The sequence below is a fragment of the Cupressus sempervirens genome, chromosome 5, assembly GCF_028749045.1.
Source record: "Cupressus sempervirens isolate cs-2001-9-10 chromosome 5, ASM2874904v1, whole genome shotgun sequence".
NCBI lineage: Eukaryota > Viridiplantae > Streptophyta > Pinopsida > Cupressales > Cupressaceae > Cupressus > Cupressus sempervirens.
In genome coordinates this window covers 572,267,149-572,274,740 of record NC_143122.1, presented here as the reverse complement: position 1 = coordinate 572,274,740, position 7,592 = coordinate 572,267,149, and positions in this window count along the sequence as shown.

The following is a 7,592-nucleotide window of genomic DNA, read 5'->3' as shown; positions in this document are numbered from 1 at the left end:
TGTTAGGTAGTTCAACATCTCTTTCATCTACACTAATCTCAAAATAAAAATGTGCTCCTAGTTCATTTTATAATTGAACATCTGAATGTAGCTTGGTTCTTGAATGCAACTCAACATTCATAGGGTGTGACTTGATAGTCATTGAAACTTGTTGTTGGTTTGTAACTTGATTTGTAGCATCTTCTTCATCAGGCATACCTTCATAAAAGTATACAAATGATTTGTATTCTTTTGGTTCTTTCATAGGTTCAACCTCATATACTTTTGTATGTTCATCAATGTTCACATTTGCACTTTCACAACTTTGTTAGTGTTAGTATTTAAACACTTATAAGCTTTACTTCTTGTGGAATATTTTAGGAATATACCTTCCTCACTTTTGCATCAAATTTACTATTCCAAAAGTCTTTAAGAATGTAACATTTACTTCCAAATACCTTAAAATATTTTACATTTGGTGATTGTTGATATCATAGTTCAAAAGGTGTTGAATGAGTACCTTTCTTGACTTGTACATGATTCAAGGTATAGATAGTTGTACTTACAACTTCTCTTTAGTATTTCAAAGAAACATTCTTCTCCATCATGAGTTTTCTAGCACCGTCCATTATAGATATGTTCCTCCTTTCAGTTATTCTATTTTGTGGAGGTGTTCTAGGGGCAGATGGCTATCTTTTGATTCCTCTATCATTACAAAATATCTCAAACTCATTTGATGTGAATTCTCCTTCTTTGTTAGATCTCAAACACTTCAAAATTTAACTAGTTTCCTTCTCAACTCTTGCTAAGTACCACTTAAACATTTGGAAAGCATCAAATTTCTATTTCAGAAACATAACTGTCATCATTCTAGAATAATCATCAACAAGCAACATAATGTACTTATCTCTTTTGTAGCTTTGCACATCAATTGGACCACACAATTTAGTATGAGCAATCTCTATTATTGATTTAGAGGTATAAGTTTTAGTCTTAAAACTTGACTTTATCATTTTACCTAATTGACATTGTCTACACATTACATTATCAGGCTTCTTTAACTTAGGCAAACCTCTAACTTTTCTTATGTTACTGATGCTGACCAGGTTATCAAAATTGACATGACATAACCTTTTGTGCCACAACCACATATCATCAAATTTTACAACAAGTAACATCCTCTATGTCAAGATAGAATAGATTACTTCTAGTTTAATCACCCTTTCCAATCAATTTTCCATCAATGTCATATATCTTAGAAATCTTGTTTTCAAACTCACTCTTACAGCTTGAATTATTCAGTTGTGACACACTCAAAAGATTATAGTTAAGTCCTTCAACATAGTAAGCATTGTCACATAAAATCTTATTTGTGAGTTTGATAAAACCTTTTCCTTTGATAAAAAATGATGTATCATTACCAAATATTACACTATTTCTATCATAACAATTTAGGGTAATGAACTTACTTTTGTCTCCAGTCATATGATGTGAACACCCACTATCAATGATCCATCTATCATTCTTCTTCATACAAGTCACAAGTGCAGTTGACTCATCTTCATTAGATTCATCCTTCATTGCAACATAAACCACTTCATCATCATGTTCATTAGAATCATCCTTTGTTTCTTCTTCAATAATATAGCAAGACTTCTTGCCTTTGTCTTTGGAAGAATCTGCCTTAGGGCAGAATTTACCTAAGACCAAGAAACTCAAAACACAAGCACAAATTAGACCAGAGTATGATTAGAATAACTGTATAGTATTCAATTCTATATACAAGTACACTAGGAGTACATCAATATAAAGGCCTTTGAGATGCATCTAGAATGCCTTGGAATTAGAATCATGATAAGTCCAACAACCAGGCACATGTCCACCAGATATGGGTTATCCTCCATTATGCATGAAAGTAAGTGCGATGATGAGAGGATAAGCCTACAAAGGTGAAATACGCACATCAGTGTTGTAGACAACATGTGCAAAATTAGGAGTGCAAAAAATTGTGTTGTCTACATGACAACTCAGTGAATGATGCAAACTCCTATCTTGTAGATACCATGTGCATAATTAGAGTTGCGTACTTCTATGTTGTTTACATGACAACTCTAGAAGTTGCACAAACTCCTAAGTGTCTCATAAAGAGAAATAATAAAATAATACAAAATAATAAAATAATACACTAACCTAAGTAAACTTAAGTAAAGTGTAAATAATAAATACCTATTTACACCAACACCCCCCTTTAAGTGCAACTTAGGGGAGTGCACTTAAGCTCACTAATGCATAATGGGTCCTGGCTACTAGGGCATGTTAGGTACCCATGTACAAAAGCAATGCTAAAATGATGCAATGCAATCTCTCATAAGGCAGAGAAAGAGGGAAAACCACATGGGAAAAACCCTCCTCCAAAAAGAGAGATAAGTACAATAGAGAAAGAGAGAGAGAAGAAGACCTCATAAGAGGAAAAAATCCCTTACAGAAGAAGAAGAGAGAAGTCAAGGGACTCCCCTATCTGCAACATCCCACACCCCCAAGAGATCTTGCAAATGAGCATACTTGACCTCGGTGAAGGTTTTGGTGAAAATATCAGCGACTTGCTCTGCTGTAGGACAGTACTGAAGTGCAATGATCTGTTCATGTATAAGATCACTGATATAGTGCATGTGAACCTCAATGTGCTTTGTCGGCTGATGCTAAACTAGATGCTTAGAGATTTCAATGGCACTTTGGTTGTCACAATGAATAACTGTCGGCTTAGGTAGATTGAATCCAAACTCCTCTAGGATGTGCTATAACCAAAGAGCCTCTGTAGCTGCATTGACAACCCCTTGATACTCAGCCTTTGTGGAAGAAAGAGCAAAATTTTTCTACTTCTTACTTTTCCAACAAATAGGGCTGGAACCAAGGTGAAATATGTACCTTGAAGTAGACTTCTGAGAATCTAAGTCTCCTGCATAGTCTAAATCTGTGTATCCAATCAACTGAAGCCTTGTACTTGATACATAATGAATCCCATGTGTATGTGTACCCTTGATATAGTGCAAAATGCACTTGGCAACCTTCCAATGAAGCTCATGAGGTTCTTTCATAAAGAATGAAACCATACCAACTACAAAGGCAATATCAGGGCGTGTGTGTGTCAAGTAGATAAGGCTCCCAACTAACTATCTGTATAGTGTCACATCAATAAGTGGAGTGGTGCACTTATCCTCTAGCTTGACACCTGATAGGAATGGAGTAGGAGTAGGCTTGCAGTCACTCATGTGAAATTGAGAAAGAAAGTCAAGAGCATACTTGGGCTGTGAAAGTGAAATCCCTGCTAAAGATTGTATGATCTCAATGCCAAGGAAGTAGTACAGCAAACCCAAGTCTATCATGGAAAATCTGTCCTGAAGAGAGGTCTTGACACTCGCTATGATGGATGCAATGCTCCTTGTAATGATCAAGTCATCGACATAAAGCACTAAGATCAAGTGAGAGTCATCCTTTTGAAGAATGTAAACATTTGAATCAAAATGACATCTTGTGAAACCTGCTGAGAGGAGAAATGAATCCGTTTTCGCATACCAAGCTCGAGGAGCCTACTTTAAACCATAAATAGATTTCTTTAATCTGCAAACCATACTAGAATCTTGTATGAACCCCTCTGGCTGCTCCATATAAATTTCCTCATGAAGGTCACCATTCAAAAATGTGCTCTTAACATCCATCTGGTGTACAGCCCATCCTTGAGCTACAACAATTGCTAGTGTTAGGTGAATGGAGTTCATTTTGGGAACTGATGCAAAAGTCTTTGTATAGTCAATACATGGTACTTGCGAGAAACCTTTGGCAATTAGTCTAGCCTTATGTTTATCAATACTTCCATTCGCTACAAATTTGGTTTGATAGATCCACTTGCATCGAACCACTTTTCTTCCCTTAGGAAGGGGAACTAAGTCCCATGTATTATTGTTCATCAATGAATTGTGTTCTTCCTCCATACCTTTATCCCATTCTAGAATCCCTGATGCTTCCTTAAAAGACTATGGATCTGAAGCAATGGCCATGTATGCATGTGGAAATGACTTGTGCTGTGACCTTGTTCTTCGAGTATCTGAAGGATTTCACACTAATGAACCTGCTGCATCAAGAGTTTGTTGTGCCCAATGAGGTTTAGTGGAAGAAGATGAAGGAAAATCCTCAACTGTTTGTTGACCCTATGAAGGTGGTGTCCTGCGAGTCAAGGTTGGAGGAATTTCATCTTCTGAGTCACTTTCATCACTATGATCACTATCCACATAGGAGGAAGAATGAGGAGTTGAAGAAGCCAAACTTGTACATGTCTCTTCAAAATGAACACTCCTCTCATAGAAGATTTTGTGAGTCTCTGGATCCATTAATTTATATTCCTTGAGATCATGAGGATATCCAACAAATATGCATGGTTTTCTTTGTAGTTCTAATGCCTTACTCTTTTGTGGAGGTATCCTTGCCCATGCTGGAGAACCAAAAAATTTGAAGTGCTTAACACTTGGTTTCCTTCCACACCATGCCTCAAAAGGTGTTATTCCATCTAAGGCCTTATGCATACTTCTATTTTGAATGTAGTTGGCACAACACATGGCTTCAACCCAAAACACTTGATCAAGAGACTTGTGTTGAAGCATGCAAGTAGTCATTTCCTTAAGGGTTTTGTTCTTTCTTTCAGCTACACCATTCCACTATGGTGTGTATGCAACTAATGTTGAAGATTTGTCCCCTCATGTGTGCAATAGTCTATAAGTCTAGAGTTGACATATTCTCTGTCATTATCTATCCTTAGTATCTTGATGGCTTTCCTAGATTTCTTCTAAACTTGAGCTTTGAATGTGATAAATTTGTCAAAGACTTCACTCTTATGACCAAGAAAAAAGACCCAAGTGTACCTTGAAAAGTCATCAATAAATGTGAGAACATAGTGGGCCTTGCCAAAATAAGGTACTAGAAAAGTGCTAGCTACATCACTATGTACCAATTCTAGAACAACAGTTGCCTTCCAAGACTTGCCCTTGTTATATTTCTCTTTCGGATGTTTACCTGCTTCACAACCTCAACATACTCCCTCTGAAAACTTGACTTGAGGTAGACCAATGACCATTTCCTTATTTCTTAATTGCTGAAGGTAGTGATAATTAAGGTGTCCAAATCTTTCATGCCATAGTTTACTTTGAGTGTTTGAATGAGTCAACAAGGCAAGAGACGTGGACTTAGGCATAAAATGTGAGAAAGAATAAAGTCTAGTCTCATGGTTTGCCTTTCCAATCACCACCATTGAATCATCTTTTAGATTTTTCACCACTACTATGTCAGGGAGGAACTCTACTTAATTGCCACATCCATAGTGAGTGTTTGATAGATGGAGAGAAGGTTGGTGCTAAGGCTAGGAACATGAAGTACATCTTGGAAGACGCCATTCTCTAACTCAACATTCCCTTTACCTTCTACTTTAATTTTAGAGTATCATTTCACACATAGATGTAAGGTACATTTGAAGTTTTTAAAGAGGAAAATTGCTTCTTTGAAGCACCCATGTGATGAGATGCTCCTGAATCTAGAACCCATTCCTCCACATTATTTGTACTTGCAACTAAAGCTTGGCCCTTGCCCTTTGAGGTGGTTGAAGAACTCTTGTCTTTGTATGTATTAGGAACATCAATTTTGTGTTTCCTCATAATGTTTACCAATTCATCAATCTACTTATCTTTGCACTCATGTTCTTCATGTCCATTCTTCTTATAATAGGAACATGTTTTCTTCTCCTTTTTGTTGAAATTGTTCCCCTTTTGATTGTTCTTGGAAGAAGATTTTCCTTGTTGTGAAGAAGAATGTTGAGTGGAAGAAGATTGACTTGTGGAAGATTGTTGTTTTGAGGAGGACTATTGTGTGTCATCTTGTGGCTTGGCCTTCCATTGCTTCTGCTTCTTGTTTGAGTTTTTGCCACTTGAATTAACTTCATTTGCTACCAAGGCTTTGGTTTTGGAAGACTTGAGAATTCCCATACCCACTAGATTGTCATGTTGAAGGATCAACATTTCTAAGAATTTCTTGAATGAAGGCTTAACATAGGCACTACCCATTGTTAATTTGTGTGTATTAAAGATTGAAAAAAAAAGGAGCATATTCAGGTGGAAGATGAGTCATGATGTGTTTGATCATCTTTCCATCTTTAATGGGTTCACCACAATCCTTCAGCTGTGCCCTATACATTTCTACTTGGGTAAGATAGTCTTTAATTGTGTCAAAATTTATAGGATCCAACTTGAGAAGTTTATCCTCTATTGTGTAAGCCATGTCTTCATCTACTATCCCATACAAAGCTTCTAGTTTATCCCAAACATCTATTGGATCTGTAAGCTTCCTAATTTGAAATTTGATAGGATCAGAGATAGTTTTCAACAAGGCTCCTAAGGCCATCTCTTGTTTGGATTCCCAATCTTCTTTATGAGCTTCATCAGTATCAATAGGAGGTTTCTTGGCTACACCAGTGATATAACACCATAAACCTTTTTCTACCAATGGCTCTTTAATGTTTTCTTTCCAAATAGAATAATAATGTGGAGTTAACTTTGAAAAAGAACCCATAATGCAAGAACACAAGATAAAGGAGACACAATACACAGTACAACCCCCCCCTTTTTCACTCAATCAAAAAATCCCCCCCCAAATAAATTATTTTGGCACTTTATATATAGTGCGTTTACAATGGGCCACTTGTCAAAATGGACAAAGTGGGCTTTCTAATTTTTCTGATTACAACCTCTGTATAGAGTAAAAATCTAGACTATTACAAAGTAGCTCAAAATTACATCAATTGTGAAGCATTACAATGCAAAACAAGACCTTTCTCTGAAAGTGATACTTTTGTCCAAATAAGACTACAATCTAACTATAGATCTGAAAACTAGACAAAAAAATATACACTTTCAAAAAAAATGGAACCTAAAAAGGAGTCCAGATGAGCCCGTACGATGCCTTTGAAGTTGCAACAAGTAGGATTAGCTAGGTACAGTCGCCAAAAAATGCTTATACTGAGCAATCCATTCACCAAAACTAGAAACTAGTTGCACCACTGAAAAATTCAAGAAGTTTTACCCAAAGTCAAAAAAAATTGCACCTTATTTGGAGTGCGAATGATTGAGTTATGGCTGTTTGAAGTCGGGTTGCCAAATCAAAGATGCATCTGAAGAGGGGTCTACAGAGGAAACCACTTTGTTAAATTTGATGATCAAGTGGCCGTCTTAGCAGTTCAAAAATGCTCAGGTGTGACGATTAAACAACTGCCAAATTTAGGCACATGTTTTGATGACATCAACGTCTGCTCAAGCATGTGATGATGTCACTCGATACAGACGATAATGTCAGTGTGTACGAACTATACAAAAAATTTTCATTGCAAATGATGTGTGTTGAATATATAGTGATGTGGCTGACAGCTGGATATACAGTCACTAATGACTGTGAAGCTGATGTGGCAGTATGCAGTGATAGAGCGCCACGTGTTGTGTGCACAGTGGATGTTTCGAAGACTGTTGTGGCAATTTAGAAGTCACTACATGGTAGGGTGCAATTGGCTTTGAAATTCCCTT